Source organism: Anomaloglossus baeobatrachus, chromosome 3 (genome assembly GCF_048569485.1).
Source record: "Anomaloglossus baeobatrachus isolate aAnoBae1 chromosome 3, aAnoBae1.hap1, whole genome shotgun sequence".
Lineage (NCBI taxonomy): Eukaryota > Metazoa > Chordata > Amphibia > Anura > Aromobatidae > Anomaloglossus > Anomaloglossus baeobatrachus.
Window position 1 is genome coordinate 645,155,854 of NC_134355.1, and position 23,446 is coordinate 645,179,299.

At 44.9% G+C, this 23,446-nt stretch overlaps 1 long non-coding RNA gene across 1 annotated transcript; it reads left to right on the top strand.

Annotated features, from left to right (window-relative positions):
• The first annotated feature begins 18,834 nt into the window (after window positions 1-18,834).
• On the top strand, window positions 18,835-21,937 carry LOC142295695 (uncharacterized). Its single transcript, XR_012751522.1, has 3 exons — window positions 18,835-18,897; window positions 21,441-21,773; window positions 21,852-21,937. It is a non-coding gene; the product is annotated as an uncharacterized LOC142295695 (long non-coding RNA).
• Window positions 21,938-23,446: the final 1,509 nt, after the last annotated feature.

A 23,446-nucleotide genomic window follows, 5' to 3' on the forward strand; every position in this document is an offset into this window, starting at 1 on the left:
AGAAGCCCTTACCTTGGTTACCCGATATTTACCTTCGTTACCAGCGTCCGCCGCTCTCAGCTGTCAGTGCCGACTCCCTGCTCCCTGCACAAGTAGCTGGAGTACACATTGGGTAATTAACCCGATGTGTACTGTGGCTATGTGTGCAGGGAACAGGGAGCTGGCACGGGCAGTGTGAGAGAGAAATTTCTTTATACTAGGAGCTACAAGTAGAAAATGTTAAAGGGCTGGGTGTGAGCACTTCTGCCCATCCAGGGGGTGGATCTAAAGAGTAGAGTTGAGCGCGGTTCGCGGTTCGTGGTTCTCCAGTTCGCGGTTCGAGTGATTTTGGGGGCTGTTCTAGATCGAACTAGAACTCGAGCTTTTTGCTAAAGCTCGGTAGTTCTAGTTACGTTCGAGAACGGTTCTAGCAGCAAAAAGCCAAGCTAATTACTAGCTGGCTTTCCGCTGTAATAGTGTAAGTCACTCTGTGACTCACACTGTTATGAAATTTCAGCGTATAGTGTGCGGGAACAGCGCATTCAGATCACTGCTGCTGGGATAATGGCGATCGCCATTTTTTTTTTTTCCTTGTCTTCCTTCCCTAAGCGCGCGCATGTAGTGGGGTGGGACAGCATGTCAGCCAATCCCAGACACACACACAGCTTAGTGGACTTTTAGCCAGAGAAGCAACGGCATGTGTGATAGGATGTCCATGTCACATGTCCCTGCATTGTAAAAAAGGGTATCTGCCAGTCCGGATGCCATTATCTCTTCTGCGTCTGGGTGTCAGTCACCGCTGGCGTAGCTCCTGTCTCCGATACTGCTGTGTACGCTCTACACACAGCGCTATTCAAAAAAAAGCACCGATTTGTGTTGCCACAAGGAGTTGTTATTGCTCATTGTTACTAAGCCATTATACTAGCAAACACTGAGTGAACTTAGTGGCATCCTAAACGTGGCTGTTGGACTTCTATATTGCCCCAGTAGTGCAAAGATATTTGCAGCACGTCTGCCTGCATTGCACACTCAAACTCATTATAACTAAGCCATTATACTAGCAAACACCGAGTGAACTTAGTGGCATCCTAAACGTGGCTGTTGGACTTCTGTATCGTCCCACAAGTGCAAAGATATTTGCAGCACCTCTGCCAGCATTGCACACTCCAACTCATTGTTGCTTACTAAGACATTAGAATACCAAAAATTGAGTAAACTTAGTGGCATACAAGAACTGGCTGTTGTATTCCATTAGTGCCCCACTGGTGCCAAGCTATTTACAGCACCTCTGCATGACACCCTCCTGCTCTGTTTTTAATAAGCTATAATGATAGCAAAAAATACTGCCATTTAGTGGCATCATAGAACTGGATGTTGTATTTCATTATTGTCCCACTGGTGCCAAGCTATTTCTAGCACCTGTGCAGGACACCCTCATGCACATTTTGCTACGCTAATGTTATAGCAAACTCAGGGAATTCATTGCTGCATTTGATAATTTGGAGGGATAGAAAGTGAGGCTTCCTTTAGCTTTTCCTTCTGTTCATAGACAGCATCTCCAAGTCCACAATTTCTCCTCCACGTGTAAGTGCTGAGAGGCAGCAAGTGCGCATGCGTGTGCCGATTTACCCCAGCTGCAGCCTAACTACAGTGTTTCGCCTAGTGAGTATGCTCAGCCTGACTGTGCCATTCCTGAGGCTAAGTCTTCATTTCGGGATACAGCGCATGCTCCCACACTTAGTGCGAAAAGCCTCTTTGCACAGGTACTTGCATTCCGTGCCGGGTCTAAGTCCTGTTTTGTGCCGAGACACCATGCTAAAGCTGATTGTCTTTTTTCAGAGACTCTATTTCATGCAACTGACCATGTTCAGGCACTTACTGCATCAGAAACTAGGTCCGGTAATGAACTCTTTGGCCCTGCCCCTGATGTGGGGGGGCCCATATAGACCACAGGGCATCAGGTGTCCTGACGATGTGGCCAGGCCACTCCCAAATGGCTTGCAGAGGCCCGCCCCTATGACTTGTCACCTCATTATTGATGGTCAGACGATGACTGGTGAGGTGTTTGTGTCATGGCAGCCATGAGGTCATTATTGAAGTTGCAGTTCCAAATAGGATGCTAGTTATGCCACTCATGACGTGTCACCCTGCTTTTGTCTTCAGGAGGTGCATTGTGGTCCACCCTGGTTTGGGGCGGACCCAGGTTATAAAATGGGCTGGAGCCAACAAGGAGGTGCGCAGTCTTCTATTATGCTCCGAAAGAGCACACCTCCATGTGTTGAACCCATTGCGGCTTTAGGCCAGAGGTAGGCAGGGATAGGGCGTCGATGCAGGCCGCCACCACAGTTGGTAACGCAGAACGGTTAAGACCAGCTCCTGTCCTACAAGTCCTGCTTGTGCAGCCCAGTGGCATTAACAAGCCTGCTGCTGCTGATGCGCCTGCTGTCCACAGGTGTGGCCCCAATGCACACGGTCTGCATACTGAATGGCCCCTGTGATGTTAACAGGGAGTTCCTGGGCTGGGTGGGCGTGTGGACCCTGTGACGCTAACAGGGCTCCCAGTCTCAAGATCCGAGTGGCGTCTAACTCGGTTCAGGCAACTATTAGTTTCATAGCCACACAGATCTGTATCCTCCACCGAACCTTCCAGTTGCCAACCTCTCCTTTTCCATCTGGGAGCACGGTGGACACTGACTGCTGATGGGGATATATACCTTTCTCTTTCTTTTCTTATTAATTTTCGTTATATAGCGGTAACATAGTATATACCACCTTATCCAAATCTGCCAGTCCCACCGTAACAGATGGTGTTTCTTCATCAAATGTTACTTTTGCTTAACCACCAAAACCACGGACAAAAACTTTTTTCCCCTTTCCAACACACCTGTTCCCCTTTCCACCAGCATTTGTCCTTTTTCAACTCATTTGGTATATGACCAAAAGTGCAACTCTGCAGGGACACCGTACTCAATGGCATCTCAGCACAACAGCCACCCCTCGGTCCCTCAGATGTGGACAAGTAAAAGACCATTTCCTCCTATCCATGACAAAGCGTTGAGATTCACTCTGTGCAGCACTGGTGTTTACTGGAAAAGCAGATCTAAGAATCCTTACCACCTTCTGCAGATAATCCTGTACACGTGCGTCCATTTCTATGGCAGGAATTATTTCGCCAAATTTTGTCTTGTACCGGGGATCTAACAGTGTGGCAACCCAGTAGTTAGCATTACTTCGAATTCGTACAATCCGAGGGTCATGTTGTAGGTAGTGCAGCAAGAAGGCGCTCATGTGTCTTGTGCATCCAGGAGGACCAAGTCCTTGGTGTGTTGGTGGCAGAGAGGTGAGAATCGTGCCTCCTTCCTCTGCCCTCTCCCCCCAACCTCGCACAACCGAAATGTGAGCAAGCTCTCACTCATCTGCTGAGTCTTCCATGCCCATCGCCAGTTCGTCCTCCATTTCTTCATGGGCTCCTGCACCTTCCTCAACAATTTTTGCTGATACTATGCGCCCTTGTTAATCCCTCTCCCCCACCATGACTGCCGCCTAGGTGCCGCTCACCGTCTGGACCTTGTAGATCTTATTATCCCTTCTGCATATGACTCCTCCTGTACTTCCTCCCCTTCCTCTTGGACCAACACCTGACTCCGAATAATGCATACAGTGTGCTCCATCTTGTAGATGACCAGAATTGTCACACTGAGAAAGGCATCGCCAGTGCTAAAGATCTTCGTCGATATTTGTAGACTGTGTAGAAGGGTGCATAGGTCCTTGATCTGACACCACTCCAGCAGCGTGATCTGCACCACCTCTGGATCAAGTTAGCCCAGGGTATACGTCATACCGTATTTCAGCAGGGCTCTGCGGTGCTGCCAGAGACGCTGCAACATGTGCAGATTCAAATTCCTGCGTGTCGGAACATTTCAGGCGTTTAACCGCCAGACCCTAAGACTTCAGGAGCGATGAAAGTTGTTGAGCTGCTGGGTGCGAAGGATGAAAGTGAGCACATAGCAGCGTGCCCGCTGCACAAGGCCATGTAGGCCGGGATGGTATTTTAAAAATTGCTGGAGAATCAGATTCAACACGTGAGCCATACAAGGCACGTGTGTCACATTGCCCTGACGAAGGGCCGCAGACAGGTTTGCATCATTGTCGCACCCGACCTTCCCTGACTGCTGGTTGAGTGTAGACAACCATTGATGAAACTCGGTCTCACTCTCCAGAGCTAACCGTCCACAATTCCTCATCAGTGTCTCACATTTCCCCTACATTTCAAAGTAAACATTTGACCACCTGATGGCCTTGAGCTCTGCTGCCAGCATAGTAAGGAAGTGTGTGGGATTCCTTGGGCGCAATTACAAGGAAGGGTGGCCTGACCACACAGGGTTTGGGCCGAGGTGGAGGACCCACACGAGGTTAAGGAGGCAGAAGCAGTGGAGGAACTTGTACATACAGAGGAAGGATTGACACACAAGTCGTGGGGACGGCAAGACTTGTACAGCAAACCCTTCTCCATCTCTCACCATAGTTACCCAGTGCCCAGTCAGCAACATGTAACTCTCCTGTCCATGCTTACTGGTCCAAGTATCTGTGGTGAAATGCACCCTGTCACACACAGAGTTTTTCAAGGAATCGGTGAGGTTGTGTGCGACCTGCTGTAGTAGCGCGGGCACGCCTTTCTTGGAGAAGGAGTGACGACTGGCCATCGGCTCTTGGGGGACTGCAATGGGCATAAGGTCTCGAAAATCTTCGGTCTCAAAAGGGTGTAAAGGCAGCCTTTCTGTTGCCAACAAGTTGCAGATGATGAAACTCAACCTCTTAGGCATGTCATGCCCTTCGAAAATCATGTAAAACACAGCGAGGGGACTCCAACCACAGTCTCCCTCGTTGCCACTAATTGGGCCACACACACCCCACTTGACTGGAATCAGTTGACCCCCCTTTTGAAAAAGAAAAAGATGCTTTGCATGAAGCACTCTCAAAAATACGCGTGCCTTTCCCGTCCCCTGGATGACCCAGGGGAAGAAAAGTCCTCTGAGAGCCATGACTTGTTTAGCTTGGTTCTTTTGGAAACACAGCGAGGGGACTCCAACCACAGTCTTCCTCGTTGCCACTAATTGGGCCACACACACCCCACTTGACTGGCATCACTTGATCCCCCTTTTCAAAATGAAACAGATGCTTTGCATGAAGCACTCTCAAAAATACGCGTGCCTTTCCCATCCCCTGGCTGATCCAGGGGAAGAAAAGTCCTCTGAGAGCCATGTCCACATTGTCAGTGGACAGACACGTGTGCTTATCTGCCAGCAGACCCCCAGCAGCACTGAAGACAGGTTCCGAGAGAATGCTGGCTGCAGGACACGACAAGATCCCCAAGGCGTACGTGGCAAGCTCTGGCAATTTATCCAGATTGGAAGCCTAAAATGAGCAGGGCTCAAGTTGCACAGTAATGGCATCGATGTTTCCTTGCATATACTCATATATCTGTGTCTCCTCCTCTTTTTCCTTGTCCAGCTCTTTTGTTTTCGCATGAGTATATGTCCTTGTCACTTTCCCATGTGTTTGTGTTGTGAGTTGTTTATCACCTTTTGGACACCTTTGAGGGTGTTTTCTAGGTGTTTTTATGTGTTTGTCATTGCCTGCCATTGTTTCCTATGCAGTTCAAGTTCGGTTCGTCGAACGTTCGACGAACTGAACTCGAACGGGACCTCCGTTTGGCGAACCGACCTCGAGCTGAACCGCGACCGGTTCGCTCATCTCTAATTAGGTTATTTTATGAACATCTTCTACATCCGATACATATCTAGGTGTCAAACCGTGACAGTTAATTTCCTTGGTTGCATAATCACCAATTTTAATATTATTGGGATTTCATTTTAATGTATATTTAGAAAAAAATATATTTTCATCTACCTCTCAGTTTTTTTGCTGTGATTATTATATAATTTATAGATTACATAATAAATACAATTTTCAGTGTTTTCCAACCAGAATCGGAGCCTGCAGACAGCGGCTCTGCCTACACTAATTGCAGCTAAGATCCATATGGTTAGACAGTAGCATTTATTTGAATTAGCCCAGAAAGGACTTGTATTTAAGTGTCAACACCAAGGACTATAGTCAATAATCGCTGCCTAGATGCCTTTAATATTGAGCACATTCTCCAGCAGCTCTCCCTACATTAATTGTAGCTAAGAGCAATATGATAAGATAATAGATTCTATTTTAATTGGCTCTGAAAGAAATTTTGGTTGCAAGTGGCAGCAGCAACATATGGAAAGGCAACGTTTTCTGACTAGATACCTCTAGTATGCTATGCCTTCTCCAGAAGCTAACCATACACTAACTGTAGACTAAAGGCCCAGTCACACTAAACAACCTACCAGCGATCCCAACAATGATACAACCTGATAGGGATCGCTGGTAAGTTGCTAGGAGGTTGCTGGTGAGATGTCACACTAAATGACGCTCCAGCGATCCCACCAGCAACCTGACCTGGCAGGGATCGCTGGAGCGTCGCTACACGAGGAAGCATGCTGCGCTTGGTAACTAAGGTAAATATCGGGTAACCAACCCGATAATTACCTTGGTTACCAGCGCACACCGCTTAGCGCTGGCTCCCTGCACACCTAGCCACAGTACACATCGGGTTAATTACCCGATGTGTACTCTGCTACGGGTGCAGGCAGCAGGGAGCCGGCTTCTGTGGACGCTGGTAACCACGGTAAACATCGGGTAACCAAGAAGCCCTTCCCTTGGTTACCCGATATTTACCTTCGTTACCAGCATCCGCCGCTCTCACACTGCCAGTGCCGGCTCCCTGTTCCCTGCACACATAGCCACAGTACACATCGGGTTAATTACCCGATGTGTACTCCAGCTACGTGTGCAGATAGCAGGGAGCCGGCACTGGCAGTGTGAGAGCGGCGGACGCTGGTAACGAAGGTAAATATCGGGTAACCAAGGTAAGGGCTTCTTGGTTACCCGCTGTTTACCGTGGTTACCAGCGTCCGCAGAAGCCGGCTCCTGCTGCCTGCACATTTAGTTGTTGCTCTGTCGCTGTCACACACAGCGATCTGTGCTTTACAGCGGGAGAGCAACAACTAAAAAATGGTCCAGGACATTCAGCAACAACCAGCGACCTCACAGCAGGGGCCAGGTTGTTGCTGGATGTCACACTAAGCAACATCACTAGCAAGTTGTGCCTCAGCAGCGATGTTGCTAGCGATGTTGCTTAGTGTGACGGTACCTTAAGGGTGGTATTATTAGACAATAGAATCCCTGAAAGGATTTTTGTTTCTACATTGCAGAACCAAGGGCTATAAGGCAATAATCGCTGCGTACATGACTCAAATTCACTATCTCTTCTCCAGCAGCTAGCCTTACATTAATTGCAGCTAAGAGCAGTATTAAAAAATAGAATCTATTTTTATCAGCACTGAATGGGACTGTTGGTTTAACATTGCCCCAGCAAGGTCTGTTAGGCAATAATCACTCTCTACATGCCTCTAAAACACTTCGCCAGCAGTTTAGGCTACACTAAATGCAGATAATAGCAGTAATATTATAGAAAAGAATAGGCTAGAATCACTCTAATACACTATCCCTTCTCAAGCAGCTCTCCCTGCACTATTTCCGGGTACAGTGCGCTGAGGATGGCGTCACTGGATCTTATATAGACCCAATGATGTTATGTGGCCAGCCTATCACTGTAATGCCAGTAGCCAACTTGGCTAAAGCATTACCATTATTGGCAAGCAATCCCCACATGTTTAGTGGCTGAAAATCAGCTGTAAGACATGTGGCATGGGGAATCGAGCATAGTACTCAAGCATCCCTGATTCTCAGCCATGTATCGAGCCTGCTGTGCACCCCAATGCACAATTGAGTAACGAGTAGTGCCAAGCACGCTCGCTCATCACTATCACTTATTAGTTTCAGGGTGTGAATATTTATGAATCCACATTTTTTTAGCTCATCATTTTTTTTCCACCCCCCTATTTTTTTTTTTCAATTCAATTCAGTTGTACAGATTATAGGGGACATTAAAAGTTCTGAAGTTCTTCTTCTTGGTATGATTCTTTTAAATGACAAAAACCTGGCATTTTAATAGGGGCGTGTAGACTTTTTATATTTACTGCAAGTTAAAAAAAATCCACAATATTATAATATGTCATCACAGCAGAATATTTCCATTTTCTTGCAATCATTTTTACTACACCCACTTATTTTATACGGTAGGTTATTTTTTTACTTTATGAAACAATTATTGCGGCTTCCTTAGAACCGAGTCGCGCAGTGAAGAGATTATAGCGCTTACTCAAACCTTCAACTTTTCTATTTTTCTCTTTCAAACCCATAGTTTCCTTTTTTTTGTACTTATTATAGACAGATAGCGTTCATTCTCTCAACTGGATACAGAATCCTCTGCGGAGAAATATCATATGTGACACGCGGTTAAAATCTAAGGTTCATTTATGCATTTCAGGCAATGCGGTACAGTATTTATTTTCCAAGCCTTGAGATATAACACACCTCAGAGACAAGATTTCACAAACTCACTTCAAAACAATCTTCCTTGGCTAATGTCGAAGCTTGGAACGGTTCATGCGGCACAAGAATTGATCTTTCATCTCTAGGTCATTCCACAATCACACGGGTCATTAAAGGGGTATTTCCTCGTCAAGACTAAGAATCTTCATCTTCCCTTGTACAGAATGGGCTGTTTAAAGACTCAAAGTGAAGCCTTTAAATGAAGAGATCAACTCTTGCAAACAAATTTTGCTCAACTCGACAATGTTTGTCTGCATCTCTTCTTGATGTTTTGATGTGAAGGCATCGCCGCAGGCAATTTCTATTGTTTTTAGGCCTGGGTCTATGTCAATGCTAAAAAAAAACAACAAAAATATGTCAAATAATTGCAAACAGCGTGAGAGCGCCAAATACACGTCACAGGGACCAGCTTCAAAAACGTTCCGGCATGATAAGCAAAACACCTTTGAATATTTTCCAGTTGGACTCCACTATAAAAGAAAAAGTTCTGTTGGACTTGCTGGATCAAAACGCTTAAAATTAATGAAGGTGGATATCGGAAGCGTAGTTGATATTATGATCTAAATCAAAGGGAGTCTTTGCTTATGGTCAATTTTTAATTAGTAGAAAAGTTCATTAACCCTTTATAAGGAGCAGGGAATTTTTCACTTTAGCGATTTTAGTTTTTTCCTGACCTTCCAAAAGGCACAACTTTTTTTTTTTTTTACATATGTCAACATAAACATACGAGGGTTTGTTTTTTTTTGCTGAACACGTTTTTAATGTCACAATTCATTGCACTATATAACTTACTGCAACCTAAGGAAAAAATTCCAAGTGGGACGTAATGGTGGAAGGAATGCAATTCCACTTTTTTCTTTTTTTTTGGGGGGGTGTAAGGAGGGTGTGTTCTTATAAAATTCATTGTGAGGTTAAAATGAACCAGAAACATAATTGTTCTGTCCTCCCTATACAGGCCCAGCGGCGTATATAGTTCAACAGGCAGCTAGACCTTTATCCACTAAAGGCTGCTTTACATGCTGCGATCGATTGCTAGCGTGCGTACCCGCCCCCATCGTTTGTTCGCCACAGGCAAATCGCTGCCCGTGGCGCACAAAATCGCGCGGACCCGTCACACTACTTACTGCCTAGCGATGTCGCTGTGACAGGCGAACCGCCTCCTTTCTAAGGGCGCGGTTCTTTTGGCGTCACAGCAGCGTCACTAAGCGGCCACCCAATCGAAGCGGCGGGGCGAAAATGAGCGGGACAAACATCCCGCCCACCTCCTTCCTTCCTCATTGCCGGCGGCCGCACATAAGGTGAGGTTCCTCATTCCTGCGGTGTCACACATAGCGATGTGTGCTGCCGCAGGAACGATGAACAACATCGTCCCTGAAGCAGCAACGATAATTGGGAATAGGGGAGCATGTCAACGATTAGCGATTTTGCACGCGTTTGCGACGATTTTCATTTGCACGTAGGTGTCACACGCAACGACATCGCTAAAGCGGCCGGATGTGCATCACGAATTCTGTGACCTTAACGAAATCGCTTTAGCGGTGTTGCAGCGTGTAAAGCGGCCTTAAGGCTAGTTTCACACATCCGGCTTTTTGCCGGATTGGCAGAACCGGCGCACTGCAGTACAGTGTATACAGTACAATGGCATCGCGACAAGCTCCGGTCACTAGCTGTCATGTGACCGGAGCTTGTGACCCGGAAGTTGCCATGCTGCCATTGTACTGTATTACACTGTACTTGAGTTCGCCAGATCCGCTAATCCGGCAAAAAGAAGGATGTGTGAAACTTGCCTTAGCCCAATGAAGAGATTGTTGCTTGAAGAAAGTTTGTAGTTTATTGAACATTAGCAGATGTATTGCATAGTGATCGGTTGGTGAAACTAGAGCAATGAGATGCGTACAATCAGTACATGAATAATATAATGGGGTACATACATACATAAGCATGACAATATATCAAGAAATGTACAAGCAGCTTAATCCTAGCTTAGTAAATGCAGCTACCTAACGTGGTGAGAGTCCAAGGCTGCAGATGGCAACAAAAACACATATATTCTTACCAGCGATGCTACTTAGGGGATTAAAATGGAGACTGTCCTCAGCTTGCAAGCCAGGAGGAAATTAGGGCTTTGTACCCAGAATGCACCACAAGGGGCAGGAGAAGGTAAGCATGGTAAGGCTGGTGCTGCTAAAGTTTTGGTTACAAGAGGGAACCAAAGTACAACCTAGTAAATAAACATGAACAGCAAATGAAACAATGCAAACACGGATGAATGCAGATTGAATGCAGAAGGCAGAACAATAATTGTCCATGTGAGTCTGATTCTCATAATACCAAACATGCATTTTTTTCTATTTAAGCAATAAAATAAATCAGTATATTGAAAAAAAAGGGGTTAACTGTAGAGATGAGCGAACCGGTCCCGGTTCGGCTCGAGGCCGGTTCGCCGAACGGGGGTCCCGTTCGAGTTCGGTTCGTCGAACGTTCGACGAACCGAACTCGAACGTATAGGCTATAATGGGAGGCAATCACAAACACATAAAAATGCATTATAAATGTACACAAACAGTTAATAAACATTGCCATAACACTTACCGGTCCTCGCGATCCCTTCTGCACTCTGTCTCCTGCCGCTATTCCATCCGATGATCGCTGAATCCTCCCGGTGACCTGCACTGCCAGCAGAGAAGCAGGACCTATCGTGACGTCAAAATAGCCATGTGACCAGTCACGTGGCTATTATCTCATTGGCTACAGACTGGTCACATGACTATGACACGTCATGTAGGACCTGCGAGTGCATCTCTCCGGTACACGGTGCACATATGTGTATCGCCGTGTACCGGCGACATGCTCTAGCACACGGTGGACTCCCCGTTCCGTTAGGGACCGGCTGACACAGCCGGTCATTAACGGAGATCACCGTTGCCATAGCAACGCAGTTAGCGGTGACGTCACAGCTAACCGCGGCTCCGGGAGCACCGTTGCTATGGTAACGCGTCTGTCAGCGTTACCGCTAGCAGCCAGCAGTGATCACTCACGGAGTGAAGGCTGCACGCTGCTTCCCGATTGTAGTGAGCATTGTAGTTAGGATGGAGGTTCCCCAGCCCCAAGTGATGCCCCTCACTACAATCGTCACTACTACTACACTAGAAAGAAAGAAGACAGAAGAGCAGGATCGTGGAGGGCTGACAGGGGTAATAAAGATGGAGTCTCTAATGTGTCTGTGTATTTATTTCTATTAAAGTATTTTTTCTCTGTGTGGTGTCTTTTTTTAACCCTTTATTGGAGATTCTTAATGGCCGGGTCAAACGTGCCTGACATTAAGAATCTCTGGCTTAATACTGGCTGGTAAAACAAAGCCAGTATTAACTCATGATTACCCAACAAGCCACCCGGCTCCAGGGCTGTTGGAAGAGTTGGATACAGCGCCAGATGATGGCGCTTCTATGAGAGCGCCATTTTCTGGGACGGCTGCGGACTGAAATCCGCAGCAGAGGCGCCCACAAACCTCGGGCTAACCTGTGCTGCGGATTCCAATCCCCAGCTGCCTAGTTGTACCCGGCTGGACACAAAAATAGGGCGAAGCCCACGTCATTTGTTTTTTAATTATTTCATGAAATAAGTGAAATAATTAAAAAAAACGGGCTTCCCTATATTTTTGGTTCCCAGCCGGGTACAAATAGGCAACTGGGGGTTGGAGGCAGCCCGTGGCTGCCAGCTGTACCTGGCTAGCATACAAAAATATGGCGAAGCCCACGTCATTTTTTTGGTGGGCAAAAAACTTCTGCATACAGTCCTGGATGGAGTATGCTGAGCCTTGTAGTTCTGCAGCTGCTGTCTGCTCTTCTCCATACAGACAGACAGCAGCTGCAGAACTACAAGGCTCAGCATACTCCATCCAGGACTGTATGCAGAAGTTTTTTGCCCCCTGAAAAAATTATGTGGCTTCGCCATATTTTTGTATGCTAGCCAGGTACAGCAGGCAGGTACGGCTGCCCCCAACCCCCAGTTGCCTATTTGTACCCGGCTGGGAACCAAAAATAAAGGGAAGCCCTTTTTTTATTATTTCATGAATTTCATGAAATAATTAGAAAACAAATGACGTAGGCTTTGCCCCATTTTTGTGTCCAGCCAGGTACAACTAGGCAGCTGGGATTGGAATCCGCACCACCGGTTGGCCTGAGCTTTCTGGGCCCCACTGCTGCGAATTGCAGTCTGCAGCCACCTCAGAAAATGGCATTTTCATAGAAGCGCCATCTTCTGGCGCTGTATCCAACTCTTCCAGCACCTGCCTGCTATACCTGGCTAGCATACAAAAATATGGCGAAGCTCACGTCCTTTTTTTGTAGCTTTTTGGCAAAAAAAAAAAAAAATGCTTCCCTGGATTTTCCATTGCCAGTGAAGGTAACACCAAGCAGTGGGGGTTAGCAGCCAGTAGCTGCTTGGATTACCCTTAGCTAGCAATACAAAAAATGCAGGGAGCTAACATATATTTTTTTTAATTATTTATTTAAATAACTAAAAACAAAATGGGCTTCCCTGTATTTTGATTGCTGGACATCACAGTGCTGTAAAAATAAATCTTTAAAAAAATGACGTAGCGCTCCGCGGTATTTTTGATTCTCAGCGCAGATAAAGCAGACAGCTATGGGTTGCCACCCCCATCTGCCTGCCGTTACCTTGGTTGGCAATCAAAATACAGGGAAGCCCATTAATTTTTTCTATTTAAAAAATAGTTAAAAAAAAAAAATTACGTTGGGTCCCCCCATTTTTGATAGCCAGCTAGGGTAAAGCAGACGGCTGTAGCCTGAAAACCACAGCTGGCAGCTTTACCGTGGTTGGGGATCCAATGTGGAGGTCCCCTCAGGCTCTTTTTTATAATTATTTTATAAATATTAATAATTACACAATAAAAGTAGGGGACCCCCCAAATTGGATCACCAGCCAAGGTAAAGCGGACAGCTGTGGTCTGGTATTCTCAGGGTGGGAAGGTCCATAGTTATTGGGCCTTCACAGCCTAAAAATAGCAGGCCGCAGGCACCCCAGACGTGGCGCATCCACTAGATGCGCCAATCCTGGCGCTTCACCCCAGCTCATCCCGTGCCCTGGTGCAGTGGCAAACGGGGTAATAAATCGGGTTGATACTAGCTGTAAAGTCACCTGAGAGCAAGCCCAGCAGTTTGTGATGTCATGGCGTCTATTAGATACCCAACATCATAAACTGTCAGTACTAACAAAAACAAAAAATCGACAAAAGAAATTTATTTGAAAAAACAGTCCCCAAAACATTTCCTCTTTCACCAATTTATTGTAAGAAAAAAAATAAAGGGGTCCCACGACGACTCTGGACCGTCTAGAATATGGGGGGGAGACACTCAGGGAACGTATCCCCCATTTTCTAGGAGTGCGGACCCTTCATGTGAGGAGTGTGGGTGCAATGAATCTGCACTCACTCTCCCCGGGTCCACAGCAGCAGAGTCCATGTCGTAATGGTTGCTACCAAAGCTGCAATGCCCTGCTCATGAGGTAAGGGCATGCCTAATCAGGAGAACTACTGTAGAGGAAGCTCTGCTCACTGGTATATAGGTGCTCAGAGGTAATAATAGATAAAATTAGTGAGTAACCTCGGCACTCTATATCTCCCAGACTAAGTCAGTAAGTCACAACGGATAGTAATGCAAAATCACTCTTTATTGGTCCGTATTAAGAAAAATTTTTTTTCATAAGCATATATGTTTTTGTCCAAAACAAGTTACAAATGACGTTTCGGCCTGAGCCTTCGTCAGATTGGACTTATCTGCATGTAATCATGAAAAATGACAATAATCAGTATCACATAAGAGTGAGAGAACAATAACATAAACTCGAACAATGTAGAGGTACAATTGGGATGCAGCAAAAAAATTGCAACACAGCAAGAAATGAAACACATGATACAAATGTCATAATACAGTACAAGGACAATATAGTAATGACAAATATGGGGTCAGAGTAGACTTAGACAGCTCTGGTACAAAAGAGATGTCAATCATAAAGTAACATGTGCAGTAGGTGTAGAGCTACACTATGCATGGCAGAGCTAATGGGTAGACCGACCATAGAAAAAGTAGAGAAAAAGTGGAGAAAAAGTGGAGAATAAGTGGAACATAAGAGGAGAAAAAGTGGAGAAAAAGTGGAGAAAAAAGTGGAGAAAAAGTGGAGAAAAAGTGGAGAAAAAGTGGAGAAAAAGTGGAGAAAAAGTGGAGATTAAGAGGAGAAAAAGTGGAGAAAAAAGTGGAGAAAAAGTGGAGCATAAGAGGAGAAAAAGTGGAGAAAAAGTGGAGAAAAAGTGGAGCATAAGAGGAGAAAAAGTGGAGAAAAAAGTGGAGAAAAAGTGGAGAAAAAGTGGAGCATAAGAGGAGAAAAAGTGGAGAAAAAGTGGAGAAAAAGTGGAGCATAAAAGGAGAAAAAGTGGAGAAAAAGTGGAGAAAAAGTGGAGCATAAGAGGAGAAAAAGTGGAGAAAAAGTGGAGAAAAAAGTGGAGAAAAAGTGGAGAAAAAGTGGAGATTAAGAGGAGAAAAAGTGGAGAAAAAGTGGAGCATAAGAGGAGAAAAAGTGGAGAAAAAAGTGGAGAAAACGTGGAGAAAACGTGGAGAAAAAGTGGAGAAAAAGTGGAGAAAAAGTGGAGCATAAGAGGAGAAAAAGTGGAGAAAAAGTGGAGAAAAAAGTGGAGAAAAAGTGGAGAAAAAGTGGAGATTAAGAGGAGAAAAAGTGGAGAAAAAGTGGAGAAAAAGTGGAGCATAAGAGGAGAAAAAGTGGAGAAAAAAGTGGAGAAAACGTGGAGAAAACGTGGAGAAAAAGTGGAGAAAAAGTGGAGAAAAAGTGGAGCATAAGAGGAGAAAAAGTGGAGAAAAAGTGGAGAAAAAAGTGGAGAAAAAGTGGAGAAAAAGTGGAGAAAAAGTGGAGAAAAAGTGGAGAAAAAGTGGAGAAAAAAGTGGAGAAAAAGTGGAGAAAGTGGAGAAAAAAATGGAGAAAAAGTGGAGAAAAAGTGGAGAAAAAGTGGAGAAAGTGGAGAAAAAAATGGAGAAAAAGTGGAGAAAAAGTGGAGAAAAAGTGGAGAATAAGAGGAGAAAAAGTGGAGAATAAGTGGAGGAAAAAGTGGAGAAAAAGTGGAGAAAAAGTGGAGCATAAGAGGAGAAAAAGTGGAGAAAAAGTGGAGCATAAGAGGAGAAAAAGTGGAGAAAAAAGTGGAGAAAAAGTGGAGAAAAAGTGGAGCATAAGAGGAGAAAAAGTGGAGAAAAAGTGGAGAAAAAGTGGAGCATAAGAGGAGAAAAAGTGGAGAAAAAGTGGAGAAAAAGTGGAGCATAAGAGGAGAAAAAGTGGAGAAAAAGTGGAGAAAAAAGTGGAGAAAAAGTGGAGAAAAAGTGGAGAAAAAGTGGAGAAAAAGTGGAGATTAAGAGGAGAAAAAGTGGAGAAAAAGTGGAGAAAAAGTGGAGCATAAGAGGAGAAAAAGTGGAGAAAAAAGTGGAGAAAACGTGGAGAAAACGTGGAGAAAAAGTGGAGAAAAAGTGGAGAAAAAGTGGAGAAAAAGTGGAGCATAAGAGGAGAAAAAGTGGAGAAAAAAGTGGAGAAAACGTGGAGAAAAAGTGGAGAAAAAGTGGAGCATAAGAGGAGAAAAAGTGGAGATTAAGAGGAGAAAAAGTGGAGAAAAAGTGGAGAAAAAGTGGAGAAAAAGTGGAGAAAAAGTGGAGCATAAGAGGAGAAACAGTGGAGAAAAAAGTGGAGAAAAAGTGGAGAAAAAGTGGAGAAAAAGTGGAGATTAAGAGGAGAAAAAGTGGAGCATAAGAGGAGAAAAAGTGGAGAAAAAAGTGGAGAAAAAGTGGAGAAAGTGGAGAAAAAAATGGAGAAAAAGTGGAGAAAAAGTGGAGAAAAAGTGGAGAATAAGAGGAGAAAAAGTGGAGAAAAAGTGGAGAAAAAGTGGAGAATAAGAGGAGAAAAAGTGGAGAATAAGTGGAGAAAAAAATGGAGAAAAAGTGGAGAAAAAGTGGAGAGAAAGTGGAGAAAAAAATGGAGAAAAAGTGGAACACCCTTTGGTACCTTTCATGTGGCACTAAGGGGTGCTTAGCTTTGTATTTAGCCAAAAAAATGAAAAAAAAATGACATAGGGTTCCCCCTAGTTTTGTAGCCAGCTAGGGTAAAGCAGACGGCTGCAGCCTGCAGACCACAGCTGGCAACCTCACCTTGGCTGGTAATCCAAAACTGAGGGCACCCCACGCTGTTATTTTAAATTAAATAAATAATTAAAAAAAAAAACACGTAGGGGTCCCCCAAAATTGGATCACCAGCCAAGGTAAAGCAGACAGCTGGGGCCTGATATTCTCAGACTAGGGAGGTCCATGGTTATTGGAATCTCCCCAGCCTAAAAATAGCAGGCCGCAGCCGCCCCAGAAGTGGCGCATCCATTAGATGCGCCAATCCTGGTGCTTCGCCCCAGCTCATCCCGCGCCCTGGTGCGGTGGCAAACGGGGTAATATTTGGGGTTAATACCAGATGTGTAATGTCACCTGGCATCAAGCCCTGGGGTTGGTGAGGTCAGGCGTCTATCAGATACCCGACATCACCAACCCAGTCAGTAATAAAAAAAAAATACACGACAAACACATTTTTATTTGAAAAAACACTCCCCAAAACATTCCCTCTTTAACCAATTTATTAGATTGAAAAACAAATCCAGGTCTGGTGTAATCCAAGGGGTTGCCATGACGATGCACACTGTCCCAGTCAATGAAGAGCAGGATGTTCCCCATTGGCTGGGAGAGCAGTGCAGTGACCTGAGCTAACATCAATGGGTCAGCCCAGGTCACTGCAGGGGGGTGACAAGTGCTGCTGTCAGTGAGGTACATTACCTGCGCTGATCTCCAGCACACTGACAGCCCCTGTCACTGAGGTCAATGACCGGCGCCTTCACATCAAGTATCGCGAGAGGTCCGTGACGTCACCGCCAGTGTCAGTCTCGGGTCGGAAGCGATAGGTGATGTGACAAGCGGCGGCCATGGAGGACAGTGACAGCGCTGAGGTCGGGATGGCGGGACTTCATCACCGCAGGTAAGCCGAGCGAGCGAGCGGGCGGGCGGGGGGGGGGGGGTGGATGTGTGTGTGTGTGTGTGTTTGTGTATGTGTATGTATGTGTACATGCCGCGGGCAGGAGGGGGTGGAGCGAGCTGAGCGGGAAAGTGTGGGCTTCCTGCACGTAACTAAGATAAACATCGGGTTACTAACCAAAGCGCTTTGCTTGGATACCCGATGTTTATCTTGGTTACCAGCTTGTGGCAGGCTGCCAGCGATGGCTCCTGCTCACTGTAGCTGTAAAAAGCCCTGCTTTTTGCTGCTAGAACCGTTCTCGAACGTATCTAGAACTATCGAGCTTTTAGCAAAAAGCTCGAGTTCTAGTTCGATCTCGAACAGCCCAAAAATCACTCGAGCCTAGAACTGGAGAACCACGAACCACGAACCGCGCTCAACTCTAGTTAACTGACGACATTTTTTGCACAGTAAGCTGACACTGTTGTACCAATTTTGAGTACATCTGATGTCTTGATTGTTTATAACTACGTAATGAAAGCAGCACCATATTGGAGTGCAGATTTAGTTGGAATGGTTTGTGGTTGCCATGTCACATCGACAGAGCCCCTAAGGCACCATAATAGCAGAACCCCCATAAATGACCCCATTTTACAAAGAATACCCCTCAATAAATTCATCCAGATGTGCAGAGAGCATGTTAACACTACAGATGTGTCACAAAATTTTCTGCCATTGGGTGGTGAAGAAAAAATTATTTTTACCACTAAAATATTTTTTTCACCCCATATTTCCAATTTTTACAAAAGTGCCCAGTAAAAAAGGCCCCATAATGTGTTACCCAATTTCTAATGAATGTGACAATACCCCATATGTGAATGGGGTCAGGAGGGAAGGAGCGCCTTTTATTTTTGGGACACAGATTTTCCTAGAATAGTTTGTGGACTTCATTTGCAGAGCTCCTCAGGATCAGAACAACAGAAACCCCCTCAAGTGACCACATTTTTAAAATTATACTCCTTTGGGAATTAATCTATTGGTGTAGTGAAGATTTAGTTTCTGGAAATCATCCATTGAGTCAAATGGAGTCAATGTTGCAGAATTAAAAATGGCAAATTGTACAATTGTAGTTGTAGTTGTAGTTCCCAAGACATTGTAGTGCCGGTACATTGTGCCCAGCTGGTGCTTCTGGACTCTTACCCCACGTCATCCAATCGTTTTTTAGGGGCCAGATACACCCCAGGAGAAAAACGAGGAGGAGCCAGAGGAAGACCAGGTCATGTTCCTCGTATGCAGACCAGATCACAGGTATGACCACTGCAAATGACAATATTGTTGATAACTTGGTATTTAACATTTCGTCATATAACCTTTCACCCATTGAGTCACAGGTGTTGCAAAGGGGTCTCTCGTTTTGTCCCACTCCCAAGTTCAATCCCTTCAGGATGGACCAGGAGATGAGACGCTTTTTCAGGAACCTTCGTCTCAAGGCCCATTTTGCCTCCTCAGAGGGGGATACTACCCCTGAGGACGTAGGTTCGGGCTCTGGCACTTTTAGTCTCCGGGATCTTAAACTCAGTCTCACGAGTACCTTTCATCCCCCCAGGTCCTATCATCCCGTTGAGACTTACATTTCTCTGGTTTCCAATGATATGAATAAGATTTTACAGGACATAGATAGGGGCCTATACAAGATCAGACACAACTATACCCCTGAAGAAGATACAGCCATCAGGGAACTCCAGAATAACAAAAGTATAATTATTAAGCCAGCCGATAAAGGGGGATCCATTGTCATTCTGGACAAAACATATTATCTCTCTGAGATTTATAGACAACTACGTGACAATTCCACTTATTTGCCCGTCCCTCGAGACCCCACTCCTCAAATACGCGAACGGATCAGGGATACTGTTGACTACCACTTATCACAAGGCACGATTGACAAGAAATTGGCTGAGTATCTCATTAAATCTAACCCCGTAACACCCGTCTTTTATGTTCTACCCAAGATTCATAAAAATCTTCAGCAACCTCCCGGACGACCTATCGTAGCCTCCACTGAATCTATCCTTTCTCCATTGGCCATCTCCCTGGATAAGATTCTCACACCACTAATTCCTGTGATTCCGTCATACCTAAAGGACACGTCTGACTTTCTGTCTCATATCAGATCTTTCACCTCTCTTCCTCCCGATTGTCTTCTCGTGACCTTTGATGTAGACAGTCTCTACACAAGTATAGCACACAGCGATGGCATCCAAGCCGTCAACTGGTTCTTGGAACTTTATGGGTCACTGTCCCCTCTACAGCATTCTTTCTGTCTTGATCTCCTGCAATTGGTATTGGGCAATAATTTTTTCCTCTTCGAAGATCAGTTTTATATGCAGCAACGGGGCACAGCGATGGGTTCTAACGTAGCGCCTCCGTATGCAAATATCTACATGGCGCATTTCGAAGACACATTTGTGTACAGCCATTCGCTGTGGAAACAACATGCCATTGGATGGAGGAGATATATTGATGACATTTTTGTCATATGGCACGGTGATTCCTTATCCCTGGATACCTTTCACCAATATATCTCCTCCGCCCGTCCGGGTCTCACTTTTACAGTACACAGTGATCCCTTCCAGATTAACTTTCTGGACACCCTTGTCATTCTATCCCCTGAAGGGACTATCACGACTGATCTATACGTCAAACCCACCGACAAGAACAGCCTTCTGCTGTACTCCAGTTGCCACCCTCCACACATTAAAAAGTCATTGCCCATTTCACAGCATAAGAGAGTGGAAAGGATCGTTTCTGATCCTCAAACACAAGCAACAAGGTTTCGTGAGATGGGTGATAAATTCCTCTCACGAGGCTACCCTTCTTCCGTGGCATTCAATCGCTCTACCCGTGCCCGCAATGATGATGTCATTTCACCACGGATGCATTGTGTCCAGACATACCACCCTTTTTCGCCACTTTTTAAGGAGGTCATTACAAGACATTGGCCATTACTACAGAAGGCTTACCCCTCTATAAAAGAGTTCGGGATGTTCCCTATCTTTTGTCACAAACGAGCGAGGAACCTGAGGGATAGTCTGATCCGAGCCGACATAGGGTCATCAATCTCACCACGACAGACTTTCTAGGGACCACCCAAAACAGGTAACTTCCCATGCTTACACTGTCTCCAATGCAATAATTTGACCAAGGGTAACAAGTTCACACATCCCCATACTGGAAAAAACTTCACTATCAGAGGGTATCACACCTGTGAGTCTTCCTATGTGATATACCTGATCAAGTGTCCCTGCGGTCTCGGGTATGTTGGGGAGACTACCCAACATATCCGAGATCGCATCAGTAAACACAAATCAACGATCAGATGTAAGCAACTTTTACTACCCATCCCCCATCATTTTGACACTTTCCATCATACAGTAGCTCAATTGAGGTTTCAGGTCATTGAGCATGTTCCACTATTACGTAGGGGTGGCGATAGGGTCCGTAGATTAAAAGAAAGAGAAGCATATTGGATTTTCACGTTGGGTACCCTGGAACCCCGAGGACTGAACCGAGAATATGAGGTCCATCTCTGACATGCTCAGGTCCTAGTTGTGGTCTCCGTAGACTCCTTTTAGATAAACCTCTTTTCCCATTTTTATGACTGTGATTTTTATGTCTCTGATTAGTTATGTAATTTATCAATATCACTTTACGAGAGTGATTTTAGATACAGATCTATGGTAATTGTAAGGTACCTGTTTTTTTGTGAATTCCTTACATTCTTATGTTTTCCAGGTTTAAATTCTTTCCTGTCATATGCCTACTAATTTATTTTTCTCCCCCTCTTTTAGGCTCTCTTCACTACGTGATTTCCACACATCACCGGTTCACCCCTGTGCTTTTAGTGGTCACATGTGAGGCACTCACTCCCTCACATCACGGAGGTCTGTATGCCACTTCTCACTGTATTTCACGTGACTCACAACACCTAATAGTCCTCTATGTAAACCTAGTGCTGCAGTACCAACCTTCACCACTACCGTTCCTATGCGCAGCAAGTCAGCTCCACCTGGAGCCGATCTCCTCATCACCACCTGCATTTAAGACGGCTCAGTTACACAGACCAACTCAGTAGCCAGCCACCATTCCCCCTGGACACAAGCCTGTATCATCTCATACACCAGGTATCAGTAAGAGCCTTTACTTTCATTTTTGTGACCGTTAATCTATGTTCTTTAACAGGTTCTCTTTATTCTCCATAGGTCTTTGACCTTTTTCCAAGTTACCACTTTTGAGCATAGCCCTGGCATAGGACACTGTTACCATATAGGCTGTTTCCCTTTTGAGGTATTGTTATGCTATTTATCAGTTTTGTCCATGGTCTGGTGACTTATCAGTACACCATTGCATTAACCTCTGTCTATTTATGTCACTAGTCCGCAGCATAGGTGTAATACCGACACTGTCATGACAATTTCACCTACTCCACTACTCCTTTAAGAAGGTCTCCTATACGACCTTATTTCACGGCTGCTCATAGATTGTGAGTAATATTAGTCATGTTGATGGAGGTTACTCACCTCATTGGATGTTATACAGTGTGTGGATTTTTTCTCATGAGATCTTTCTATTTTTAGAACATTTGGCATTGTGGGCTATATGTCTTATAGCTAATGTATTGGTGTCACAAGTTTCCAGAGACACATTACCTCCCGCACACCATTTCATGCTGTTTGACAGGTAGTGAATGGAGTATAACCAATTTTAGAGACACGTCTCTCTATTCACTGATGTGTTCATTCGAGAATTTCTCCATTAGGCCCTCTGCTCACTAACAAGATTGGCATGGCACCTATACAGTAGCCAATTATTGGACAGGTACCTTGTCTTAACTTCTCATATACACTTATCTTTACCTTCAGCCTGATCTCACCATCTTTTCCTTTCTCCTTCCCCCCCTCCCCCAACCCAACCCTCCCCCCCCCCCCCCTCCTTCTTCTACTCCTCTTCTCCGTTCATGCTTTACTCACTTACTTTATTTCGCTCTCTTTTTTCTACAACCAGTCACGACATACGACTTTCTACCTCGGTGGAATACCACTACATGATTACCCCATAGACTATTGACTGGCTGATCCCGATTGTCTATTATTCAGTCACAGGTATTCACACATTACTTATTCACCGATCACAGTCAAGAATCACTGCATAGGTTTCCTTTGTTAATGATTCTTTCTTTCACCTAGCGCTCATACGCACCTGATAAGTTCCTCTTCATATGAGTGGTGACTCGTATTGCTCCCTCCCTCGAGTAGTATGCACATACCGATTTCTCTGCTTCATAGGTACGTCTACCTGTTAGTCTCTTCTGATACTTACATGATAAGTTTCCAGTTGGTAAACAATTACTTCGGATGTTGTTCTTTCTTCTTGGGTGTATACAGATGTTATTATCTTATATATATCTTTGACTCTGTACCTCACCATTGTAACGTATACTCCTTTTGTGTACAATGTATATAAATAACCGGAGCTGTGTCTCCTGGTAATTTTTCTCCTGTATTATGTATTAATTTCTGTTTTTTTATGTTCTCTTTCTATAGTCTGATTAATTCTCTTGATAAAGGTCAAGGTATGACCGAAACGTCGAGATAAGACTATTCACAATAAAAAACATCAAAAATACCCAGACATTGTTTCTTTTTTCTCTTGGAGTGCCGGGGATAATTTTGTATTTTTGGTGCTTCTGGAGACACACAACTAGTAAGTTAAGCAGGCTTTCTCACTACAACAATCTCCAACGTGTGGGTGTTAACTGTGTTTTAAGGGGGCTTTACACGCTACGACATCGCTAATG